At 32.8% G+C, this 12,112-nt stretch overlaps 1 protein-coding gene across 1 annotated transcript in view; it reads right to left on the reverse strand.

The window, feature by feature from the left end:
* Window positions 1–12,112, reverse strand: part of LOC119832751 (semaphorin-2A-like) — a 511,596-nt gene that overhangs the window by 414,508 nt on the left and 84,976 nt on the right. Inside the window, exon 3 of the mRNA XM_038356484.1 lies at window positions 7,851–7,886. The gene's annotated coding sequence lies outside the window, so the exon portion shown is untranslated. The remainder of the gene's footprint in view (window positions 1–7,850; window positions 7,887–12,112) is intronic.

The raw sequence follows: 12,112 nt of genomic DNA on the forward strand, positions 1-12,112 counted from the left end.
ACCAGATACGTAACCAAAGTGATAAGTAGGTACGTCGTATGAACGGTCGCACCATATTTAACCGTTATCAACCGCCGCAGTCGTATTCATCGCTCACTGATTTACTCGCAGCTTATCCTACCTCCAGATGACTTATGGGTTCTGAACTTTGTTAACTTTTGAGAACAATCTATTGTATAAGTAACTTCTAGTGAGTAATGTGTAGATAGATTATAGTTTCTTGTGTTTGATTACGCGACTAATTTAAAAATTACGTGCTTTGGATTGGAAAGGGATTAAGACAGGATTGACGAGAGGAATAAAGGATAGACTGGGAAGGGTAAAGATAAGGATATGGACCTCCAGCTCCTCCACTCATCGAACGGAACACAGTAGAATGCTTCTTTTTCACGCCGGTCTTCTGTGGGGGATCGGTACTTCCCGGGTGTAAGCTGGCCCAATTCGTGCCAAGAGTGCTGGACTCCCACACACAAATTTTCGTAAATTTTCATTAAAAAATAGCAATTGCTGATGCTATAAAAATAACAAAAATAAGCAATCTGTCCTATCACCTTTACTTCAAGCTTTACTTTCAAATAATGTGTTCAATGAATTTGCTGTTACTAATAGCATTAAGACCTGGTAAAGATTTCTTTTAATATAAACAAAATATATAATAATATAAATAAAGCATGTTATAAACATAATATATAAAAATATAATATGTTATCGTTATAATTCATATTGTATTCTAGTTGGTATAAAAGTAGTTTATGTGATTTTCAAAAAATTTTAAATATGCGGGATGGTTGCAACACCCTTACACAAATTAATATGCAAATAGAAATAGAAGCATCGGTTCCTGGTGTACCACAAACTTTACCAATATTTTTGATCATTTATTGGATACGGCGTGTGCTTCTGTATAATATATTCTATAGTCACTTATAAATATTAATGTTCCACCAGCATAAATAATTATGCTAGTAGCATCAGTGTAAATAAATAAACTATTGCCATACAAGTTGCATCCAACGAAAATGATCAATTAATCATAATGAAGATACGCACTAAAATAATTATGCGATAATTACGCACATCCAAAGCGAAAAGACGTCAAAGTATTCAATTTTAATAAACCGGCATCCCGCAAAAAGGTCTGAAAGAGTAAGAGAGTCTCGACTAACAAGATCATGTAACTATTCTTCTAAAGTTTGAAACGCTTTCAAACGTCCGCGCTTATGCGTCTAACAAGGTATTGCAATTCATATCCAATTATAAACTAACTAGGAACGAAAAGTCCTTTCATTATACCGTCCATGAAAGCGCGAAAGTGGACGCATTGCTAAGCATTGATTCGAATGATGCAGACAGGGTCATTATCATTACGGTATCCATTAATCATGTTGGCATTCTGCCCCTCACCCCTCGGGTACCTGGACGCAGTCGTGCGTTCACCCTTGCCTTATCACCGAGTCGCGGTGTACTACTACAGAAGTAGATAACAGAGGAAATGATACGTGCTTTTGGGTGTTTGTGATATTCAGTTGAGTTGAGATTATTTTTTATGATGCGAGATGTGATTTATACGTAGATTTTCGTATGGCCCATTTCATGTATGATAATGCAATGGAATGAATATTTTGGAAGGAAGAGAATTCTGACGTAGAATTTTTATGCGTTGGTATGAATGTTTGAACAGAACGTGGATAGATGTGTCAGAAGTTCCACTATAATAATAAATATCAAATCATATCTGCTATTGTATTTATTGGGTGAGTGAAAGTCGTTAGACGTTATCATACAACTGATGTAAGCCAAAACTCAAAAGCAGGGTCCTTTTCCTAAAAACAGATCTGAGAAAAAGAATTATATATAACCTACTTGATTTATTTGTTTGACCTACGTTTACTTAACCTTAAAGTGGGCGCGTTAAAAAAATCAATCAAACTTAGAGAAAGGCATACTCCTGTGTAGGCATTAAAACAATTCGAGCTTACATGAATAAAATGATACTACATAAATTCTAGGGAAAACTCTAGAATCTATCGTCTAACATGTAATTGGTCTATGAAATATTCGCTTCCAGCGGTCTTATAAACCAGACTGCAATTTACGACCGTTGAAATCCGCCCAATGTTTGCTCTGTCTATTCCACTAATGCGTTCGGGAGCATTGATATTCTGCATACAATCCGAAACCTGATTCGATTGGCGATGAACCCAGTTATTAAATCAGTTAGATAAACAGACACCTGTGTACATGATACATTGCTGTCCTTTACATAATAACGTTAAGTACCTACGTGTTTCGATGAACTAATTATAATTCAATATATTTAGCGGTTAACAATGATTATGAATTGCGGAGTTGTGCGGCTGTAGTAACTACATCATTAATAAAATGTTTCGCTGAAATGTGCTGTGCTTCAGCAATATTAAATAGACACAGATCGTGCATTTTAATTTATCCATATCTATAGTTGAGTTTAAAAAAAAGTTCGATGAATAGTTAACACATTTTCTCGTTTTAAGAATTAAGCTGTCAATTTTTGAAATAACCGCTGACGTCCATTTTCGTGAAATATATTGTGAAAATTATAATATTGCATGGTAGTATAGTAATTAACTAAATGACAATGATAATATTGTCTACTAAAAACTTTTCGATACTGTTCTTGAAATAACACGAAATACGTTGTTTTTATTAAGAATGAAAACCAAGCTGTAAATTGGTAAAAACTAAATTTGAGTCTGTTGATAGTGTTCTGTATAATAACTTTATAAATTTCGGAAATATGCCGTGCGAAGGCGTTAAAATATTATCCACTTTTAAGTTTAATATGATTCTAGAAAATGAAAAATAATTATACTATAACAACAATATCTGTACGCTTAGGCTGTTAACCTATGAAATAATGATAATCTACTCATATACTTGGATGAAATATTCGTATATACACAATAACAATAAAATATGGCCAAGATCACGTGAGAACCAGCACTATAAACATTAATATATCAAATCATAATAGCTCGATTTCATGTAATTGAGTTGAACCAATCTGGCTGTTACATTAGTCTGATTTAGGTTATTGTGCTATTATATTAAATATGTTATGTTTATAATATGTTCACATAGATGATTTGGTTATATTCTTTTGGTTTATATATTATATTTTTTACTGTGTACCCTTATTGTTATTAAAATTCGTAAATCGGGTTAACCTGATTATAATTTTATCTCATTTGCAGAATAAAATAGTGCAGTCGAACGTGTTTTTCTCCGTGTTCAGAAAATCGTTCTGCCCAAATGAGGTTTGTGACAAAATATTTTTATCATTTTGTAAATTATCTAAACTAATATTGTTCATAGGTTTGTTGCTCTGAATTGATTTAACTTAAATGCACGATTTCGAAAATATTTAGCTATTATAAGATTATTTATCTGTAAAATCGCGCGTCGCCGGGACAGTTTCTATAATTACACATTTACTACACAGCTTCTAGCATTTCTTTATACATGAATATTTTTAAATATATGCAATATGTCTACATTAAGAGGAAACTAGAGGATACTTTTTATGTATGTTCGTAACGTTTTCACGCAAAAAGTGCCCATTGCCCACAAACCATTGGAATGCTGCTTCACTCAGTGACATAGGATGTATACGTACCACGGGCCAAGCTGGAGCAAACGGCTAGTTATAGATAAACATGCATTTCCGCAAATGCATGTTTTTATTTTTTACCACTTTTTGTTTATTTCGATACATAATGATTTCTAAGATAAAGTTATTTTTCTACGGCTATTCCGTACTAAAGTATGCCTCATATGCTTTTCGATTGGTTAAAATAAGCGAAGTCTTACAGCGGTTTATTATTTATTTCACACCGTCTGCTTATCAACTTCTACGGGCTGAAAATGACAGGCGTCTGATAGAAATTTAACAACTTTCAATTCAACATTAAAGTACATAAATCAGGGCTAGCTTGTACCGACGACTCTGTCTGTAAAATTTAGCGCTAGTTTTCCACCCTCGGCATCGTTCTCGTTGAAATAGACATTTTTAAGATGATTTTTTCCCATAGTTTTGTGATAAAAACGATGTCCTTTTTGGATTGACAAACTATATCAATACCAAATTTTATCCAAACTGGTTCAATGGTTTAGGCGTGAAGAAGAGACATACAGAGTTACTTTCGCATTTATATTATGGGATTTTGTTTGTGTTTTAAATATTTGCTTTTAATACTCACTATTCAAAAAGACAAAATATATATAAAAATAATTAATCGCCAAATCGTTTCGCTGAGCGTAAAAATTGAGAACGGCTCAACCAATTCGGCTATTTTTAACGTTTTTGTTAAGGTACAAGGAAGGTCTTTATGGAGAGAAAAAACGTACTACAGCTGACGCCGCCGCGACTACTGAACCGATCTGTATGACATTTGGTACAAAGATTCAGACAAGAAAGGACAAATGTTATTTTTTATCCGGAAGATCCCACGCGAACGAAAAGTATGTGAATAAAAATTTGAGACTGTCTATATTTTCCTTGGACTATGCGAGCGAAGCCATGGGAAGAAAGCTAGTTACATATAATTTGCGAGCTTCTTTCCGCCAGTTACTTAATTTCTCGTAGCTTTTGTTTTTAATTTTATTGGGTTATTAAAACTTACTAATTAGACCCATATGTTCTGAGAGGTTTAGAAATAAGCTTTTACTAGTCAACCCATACTTAGTTCTGTACGACTCATGTGCTAAAAACTAAAATAGAACATTGTTTTTAATATGATTTGCATCTCCTATCACTGCTTGAATAATAAATTACTTGTTTTGCTATAATGGATTACAATCCCAAACATAACTAGCGTGTCATAATTGTGAGTTCCTTAAATAAATCCTAAATGCAATTCATCAAAAGTAACATACAAAACATGAAGACTAATAAGAATAATAAGAAACAATTTCTCAGCCCTTTGAAGCATCGTCACATTGACTTCGTAGAAGGCAAATAAAATGAAACGCTAAGGTCAATATCGGAAAATTACCATCATTATAATGAACGCACGTTAGTTGGAATATGGTATAATGTTATTTGCTCTTATGACATGGACATTGGATATGTAACGGGACATTAAATATTACTGGCATATTACCAGGTGCCTAAATAAATTGTTATTTATGTTAGTATTTAGGATACAATATATACTAATGTGCGAGTAATGGTTTTTGTGTGTGTAACTAATTTTTGTAATTATATTTCGGATATGAAGACTAAAGATCCACAAAAACGTCTTATTGATAGTAGTAGTTTTCCTTATTTAATATTTATTGTTATTTGTATTTTTTATGTTGATGATATTCTATGATGAAAATAGTAATTAATACTGACTTTTCCTGGGGTAAGGATGACAAATGCAGAAATATTATAATTGGGCCAATAATACACCACTGATTAATTATCTACTATTACTATTGACTGTTTGGTAATTTTTTTGAATAACATTGAATTAACTTAAATGAATTAACTGAATGATTAAATTAATTGAATTAACATTGACTTGTGATACCTTTTTCACCAAAAATACAACGTTTGATATATTTTTGAGCGTAGCGAGCGTAAGCGTGGCGTGAAATGTCTCTAGGCATATTACGAACCGTCGAGTTCTACGATTGGGCCTCCACACAGACACGTTTGTTTTCATCGCAACCGTAATAATATGGGTGCGGTGACCGATAGCATCTTTCAATGGGGTGTATTCATGCCGGGGTACAATCGATACCGCACGCTATGAATATTTGAACGTTTTTGTTCTGTCCTCACTTCGCACTCGACTAATTGAAATAGTTTGTATACACCGCCTCATAGCACGGCAAGAGTTGAAATTGCTTTAAAAATTCAAGACGATCCTTTTTAGTAATTAGCTCATTGTACATTAGAGTGTAAGTTTTTATAACACATAAAAATAGCAATCAGGGTTTTCGGTTTTATAAAATTTTATTCTTTATTTCTGTGAGGCTGGTAGAAAATAAACATTTATCATAGTTAACCTGACTGACTTCACTACATCTTAACAAGTACAAACTTCATAAACGCCTGAGTAATTAATACCGTAGGTATAATGTAGTAGGTACAGGCCTCGTTTGTTATGAAATATTTTCTACGCAATTTTCCCGGGCGAAATTTCCATGGCATTTTGAAAACATTAAATTTTTTTACGAGGGAGTATTTTTAAGCTGAACAAACAATAGGCAACACTCGTTTACGCGCACGCACTTCTAAATTACGCAGCAATTCGAATGGAAAATGAAATGCCTGCTTGCGAGCCATTAAGCAATTCGAATTTAACACTCGTCCCTTCATTTTCCTGTTACCGCAAAAATTGCACGATTTACTTACGAGCCTTCGAAAATGGGGTAACGACGTGGTCTTAGAACAGCGCTGACGGCTTGTAATTGACGATTACATACCGACAAAGCATAATAATAAATTACTTCCTGTTTGATTCAATCAATTCGTTTGGGAATCTAATATTTTTATTGTGGGACGGGTCAAGAATACCATTGCGTCGCGTGAAAACTATTGTTTAAAGATTCTAAACTTACAGTGTACACTCATCACTATATAACAAATAATATTAAGACTTTCATGTCACATAAATAACTGTACACAAGCTGACACAAGCTAGTCGCAATTTTAAAAAAGAAAATTAACAAGCTTTAGTGAACAGAATAAGCACTTTACTGTTCTAAAATACCTAGTATATAAAGTACAAGTGAACGAATCGTAATAAAAATTCTATTTTTATTATGTTTTGCCTTTTAAATTGAGACCAAACTTGCTAGTAATTTTCTACTTTTTCAGTCGAAAAATATTCGCTCTCGTGCTAGTATTTTGAAGAAATAGAATAAATGGACGTAGACGCAATTAAAGGATGTTGCATGTTAGCAAATCTACGGTTTTATTTACACTCGCAGAAAAAGTATAACAAAGTGAACCGAAGCCGAATTTTTAATATACGTTTTGAACTCTTTCGATATTTTTTTATGTTACGTAAAGTTTTCTACGTACCTTTACAAATACAGTATTGAAGGTTCAATGAATCAGAATATTTTTGCGAAAGTATGTCGAACAAATAAACAAGGCAATAAATTAAAAAGTATATACAGTGTTTTTACGTTTCAAATAATATAAAATCGTGTCGTCGTATCGTGAGACAGCCCGATTCAAAATCGAATCGTATAAATGAGCTTGCACGGGGTGAAGACTAAGCTGACTTTTTTAATCAAACACATCGCAATCCGTCAATTGGATGCGGCACTGACTAAAACAAAGCGATAAATTAAGGCAGGAAACGGGAGGCGAACGCTAGCGCTCGTATTGAAAGATTTACTTCCTCTGTTTAATTGCAATAACGGCTAGGCACGTTGGTATCGTATTTTTCTTTTTACACTTTACCTCTTATTGCCTTCGGGCCGTTAAATAAATTTATGACGCCCGACAAAGTTCAGAACACCTCGACACTTTGCTCTGTGGTGGTGAAAGTGGGTGAAAACGAGAAAGAGAAATAAGAACCGCGTCTCAGGTGCGGTGTTGTTTCGCTCCCGGAATTAGCTTCTGACTCGCGCTGAATGGCAGGGCCGCCCATAAAAGTTCCTTAACGCTTATAGTTTGGGGCTACATCACTGTTGACTCAAATTTCCCTCTCAAAAAGTTTCGCTGACCGCTAGTTTAGTTTCCCATTAGGCTTACCTCTCGGAGGGATTGCGTCATTACACTCCTTGATGGACCGGACCTAAAAGTTTATTGTTGTTATATTCTATAATTTTTTCTCTGTGCTTAAAACAAAAACTCGAAAACTCACATTAACGTTCCGCTCCTTTTAAACCGCCGATGTAATCTAAAACAAGAAACAAACACATCTAAATAACAATAAAATTGTAATAAAAAGTTTTGAGCACGCAACACAACCAAAATTGGGGAAAATTTACCAAATTGTTATTTACAGCTGGCAATTAAAATTGGGGGTTTATTTTTATTGCTCTTTTTCGTTTACTAACAAGATGCATTTAATTATTAGATGAGTCAAATGTAGTATTTTTATCAGTGTGCCGATTTAAAATTATTTCCAATTTATATTCCCAATTAGTTTTTTTCGAAGGCGTGAGGAGGGTTGTGTTTTTTGTTGTGTTCTCATATTATATTCATGTCACGTTCTATAACGTAAAAGATTGGATGGATTTTAGCGTATCACGGTTTCGTTGGTTTGGGTTAAATTGTAAGAATAATATTATGATATGTTAACTATCGTTTTTTTATATATTTTGCTTTAAATCTCATGGAGTACCAAATGAGAACCTTGAAAGCCAATTGCATAGAAAATTAAAATTTACAATTATTTCGCGCCTTGAAGATTGTTCATGTATGTCCCAAGTACGTATGGAAATTATGTCTAAATCCTACAGTAAAAACTAAATTTTAACATTCCTATTTAATGTTTTTTTTAATTAAACATAATATCCACATTATTGCTACATATCTAAGCTAAGTAAAGTGGTAAAATAATGAAGTTTATAACTCAAAGATAACACTTCAATCTTATTACACGGATAATCTAAAAATAATCGATTATTTTTGAAATACAATTTATGCTCAATTGACTATAAAACAAGTAGCCAATTATTGAAATATTGTACATACAATTTATAATACAATTATTAGTTGAAAAACATGAATAGTCATGATTAATACACTGTTTATATTGAACTGCGATTAATTAATGAGAGTATTTGCTAAAAATATTAAATCACATTGAAATATTGCATCAGTTAATTTGTTAGGTTTTGTTCTCACTTAAAATATCGCTTTCGTGAATATGAATTGCGGCGATGGATTAATTGCGATTAAAATTTAATTAATAGCTCTAGTTACATTTTAATCTCTTGATTGATGATAACAAATGGCCAATATAAAACACTAAACTGTTAATAATTGACGTACCTACATATCAATTACCTTTTTTATAGTGGGAAAATCTTATATAGATACCCACGGCCCCCGGGGAAAAGGAGCCGAGCTTATGTCGGATTCTTACCGACTAAAACCCCACTGTATTCCGACGAGCCGCTTTCATGAAGGGGTCACGGGAGCTGGTTAATATACGTCCGCGACCCACATATAAATTACCTACCTACTTACTGTCTGTTAATTTTGTGAATCCATTGTAGAATAATTTAACTGAATGATAATTATCTAGCACTCATAAAACAAAACTTTAATAGCATAATTTATTTTGCCATCATATGTTCACAGTACTTACATGAAATTAAACATATTATACACAACACATTGCAAAATTGTTCCGTAAAAGTCAGACCGAAAAACTTGTAAACAATAGAGAATCGATCTTTCCATTTGCCACATAAAAAAGAAGTTGCAATAACCCACTTACCGGTTTGCTGTGATTTACTCAAAACTAGGATAAAAGATATGAAAGAATTACCAAGAATCCTGAGCACTCGTTAACTCGCTTGTCCCATGTCGCTTACAGTACGTGGCTAAACAAAATGTAATTTTCTCCCAAGCGCCCTCTTACGTGACCCGGCAGAGATATAACGCTTCTATTAAATTATATTCAACCTTTATAAGTAACCGCTAGGACATGTCCGAAAAATTAACGACTCTAAACGCTAAACACATTACCGAATCGCCGAATAATTTCATTTTATCTTTAAGAACACAGCTGTCATGTCCGTTCCTTATCAGTTATTTATGTTCGTTTCATAAATTCATTAAATGTATTTTTGAATTTTATAATAAGCTTTTATTGAAAAACGTGTCTTCGCTTAAAATTACAAAATTAAGTCTTTCAACAGATTTTTTAATTCATGGACTCAAATAAATAAACAAACCGCAAGTTTGCAACAGTGATGTCTGATTATTTTCTTTAAACATTTAAATACTAGAAACCAAGTAAGTATTTTAGTAGGTATTTGTTGCAAAATGCATTAATCCTAGTCATATACTCAATTAAAATATTACTTTAATCACGGCATATTTTATGTCATCGATGTCTATGTCGTTAAATCAAAATATTTAATAGAAAGTAAATTACTTAACAAAGTGTATATTCGTCAATTCCGCTCATCACTTTGTCTTTTTAATCTGGGTAACTTAAGTAAGTTAGTGAAGAGTAAAGACTTTCCAAGTCTTGTACAAAATCGATAATTTAACTTAGTGAAAGTTTCACTTCTTATAGTTTAAGTCGGTCGTAATTATAGTGAGTTCCCGTGAGAAAATTCTTTCACGTTTAGAAGTTTCTTTAAATAGTTTTATGATTAAATGAAAATTTTAACAAATTCAAACATCAACTAAACTTCTTTTCCGACGAACCTAAAAACAGTAGTCGGTCCTGCGCAACGTACCTTTACTGTTTTTAAGTGCTATCATAAGGATTCTTTTTTATGTCATAGCGGGCAACTGAGCTGGTGGTTCACTTGATGGTAAGCTATCACCACCGCTCATCAACATTCGTAGAAGTAGTGCCTTTGCGAATACGCTGCCCGCTTTTGAGAAGCAAGGTTTAAGGAAAAGATTGTAAGGATTGAAGGTGAGAAAAAGTAAACAGGTCTGCGGTTACCAAATTTCATAAAAATAAAAAATTTTATACCTCTTTAATTAAAGTGGTAATTAAAAAAAGCTCTTTCTTTTAAAAATTAACTGGTTTTATTCAATCTGCGATTTTATCTTATAAAATTTGCAAAGGACTAGCCGACGAAGGCTTAAATCTCATAAATGCTCTCAAAATGCGTCTCTAACATCGCTACAATCAAAGCTTATGCATAAATTTGAATTTTCAATTAAGAATCTCAGAAGGAAATTTTATTAGACGTAAAGAGAAACCTTTGGTCTCTTTAGACGAAATACGGAGGTATTAAGGGACACGAATGAAGCAGGAGAGGCCTTTATTTTAATGCGTTAGAAAATACACCACGAGCATTGTTTTCCTACATATAACATTGTAACTGTAATATTGTTTGTTGTAATGATAATACTGATGATAATACAATACAAATATAAATAAATAAACGAAATTAAAGTATTAATGTTAAATTTATGTGCTATAAATAAAGAATATACAACTTAAATGATTTATCAAGTGCTGGAAAATATTTCAAATAGGAAGGACATATAACAAACAAACTGAGATTAATTTAAGTTAATACGTCAAATTTGGGGGTTACATTATAATGACGTAACCCGAGCCGATTCATAGCCGTCTCTGTTCCCGAGGCTGCACCCCAAAACGCTTGAAAGGCGTTCGCAAGATATCTTAAATGAGTTTCGTTATCTCTGTAAAAGAAAATGGGATTAATAGTTAACAGAGATACCCTCAGGCGCTAAACATCCAATTTAACACTTAAAATAGCACCCAAGTACGTGTTTTTCTTCGACTTTATTATATTCCTAATAATGATTGTGATTTTATTAATGTTCCTTATTAATTCAATTGATCCCACAAGAGACTATTGTATTAATTAAGACGAACTTTCAAGAATATTGTCATCATCTGTATTTACTTATGCAGTTGATAATTATGTTTCTAGAAGCACTCGCATTCGCTATATTTTCGTTCATTAATTACTTCAAAACTGATATGGATGTTCATAATAAAAGATTTGGGAAGGATCTTACATAAATAAAATACTTAATGAAATGCAAATATTTTTTATCTCCAGCAAACAATATACTATAAAAGCTCTAATACGCAGTATACAAATCGTAAAATTATATTGTTTACTCCTTATAAACAAACAGAAGCCTTATTCGAGATAACCATTTCTGAATTCCCGGATCCCCTTTTAGGCCTCAGGCAGACTTATTACTCTTAATATCTCATTTAACGATTATTTTTGCAGCAAAGTTATCGCATTTTGTGTTTATTTGCTGAGATCGATTCATTTTATGAGTTTATCTCAATTTGCAGAAGATGATTTTCTTCTGGTTAATATTAAATGGTATTTATTCAAGTATCGTTTTATGGATTTTATTGAGTACATGCAATTCCAATAAAATTTAAATCCTTTCTTGGTAATGTAAATAGAACTAACAAAGAAATTTGCAATG

This window comes from Zerene cesonia, chromosome 16 (genome assembly GCF_012273895.1).
Source record: "Zerene cesonia ecotype Mississippi chromosome 16, Zerene_cesonia_1.1, whole genome shotgun sequence".
In the NCBI taxonomy this organism is placed as follows: domain Eukaryota; kingdom Metazoa; phylum Arthropoda; class Insecta; order Lepidoptera; family Pieridae; genus Zerene; species Zerene cesonia.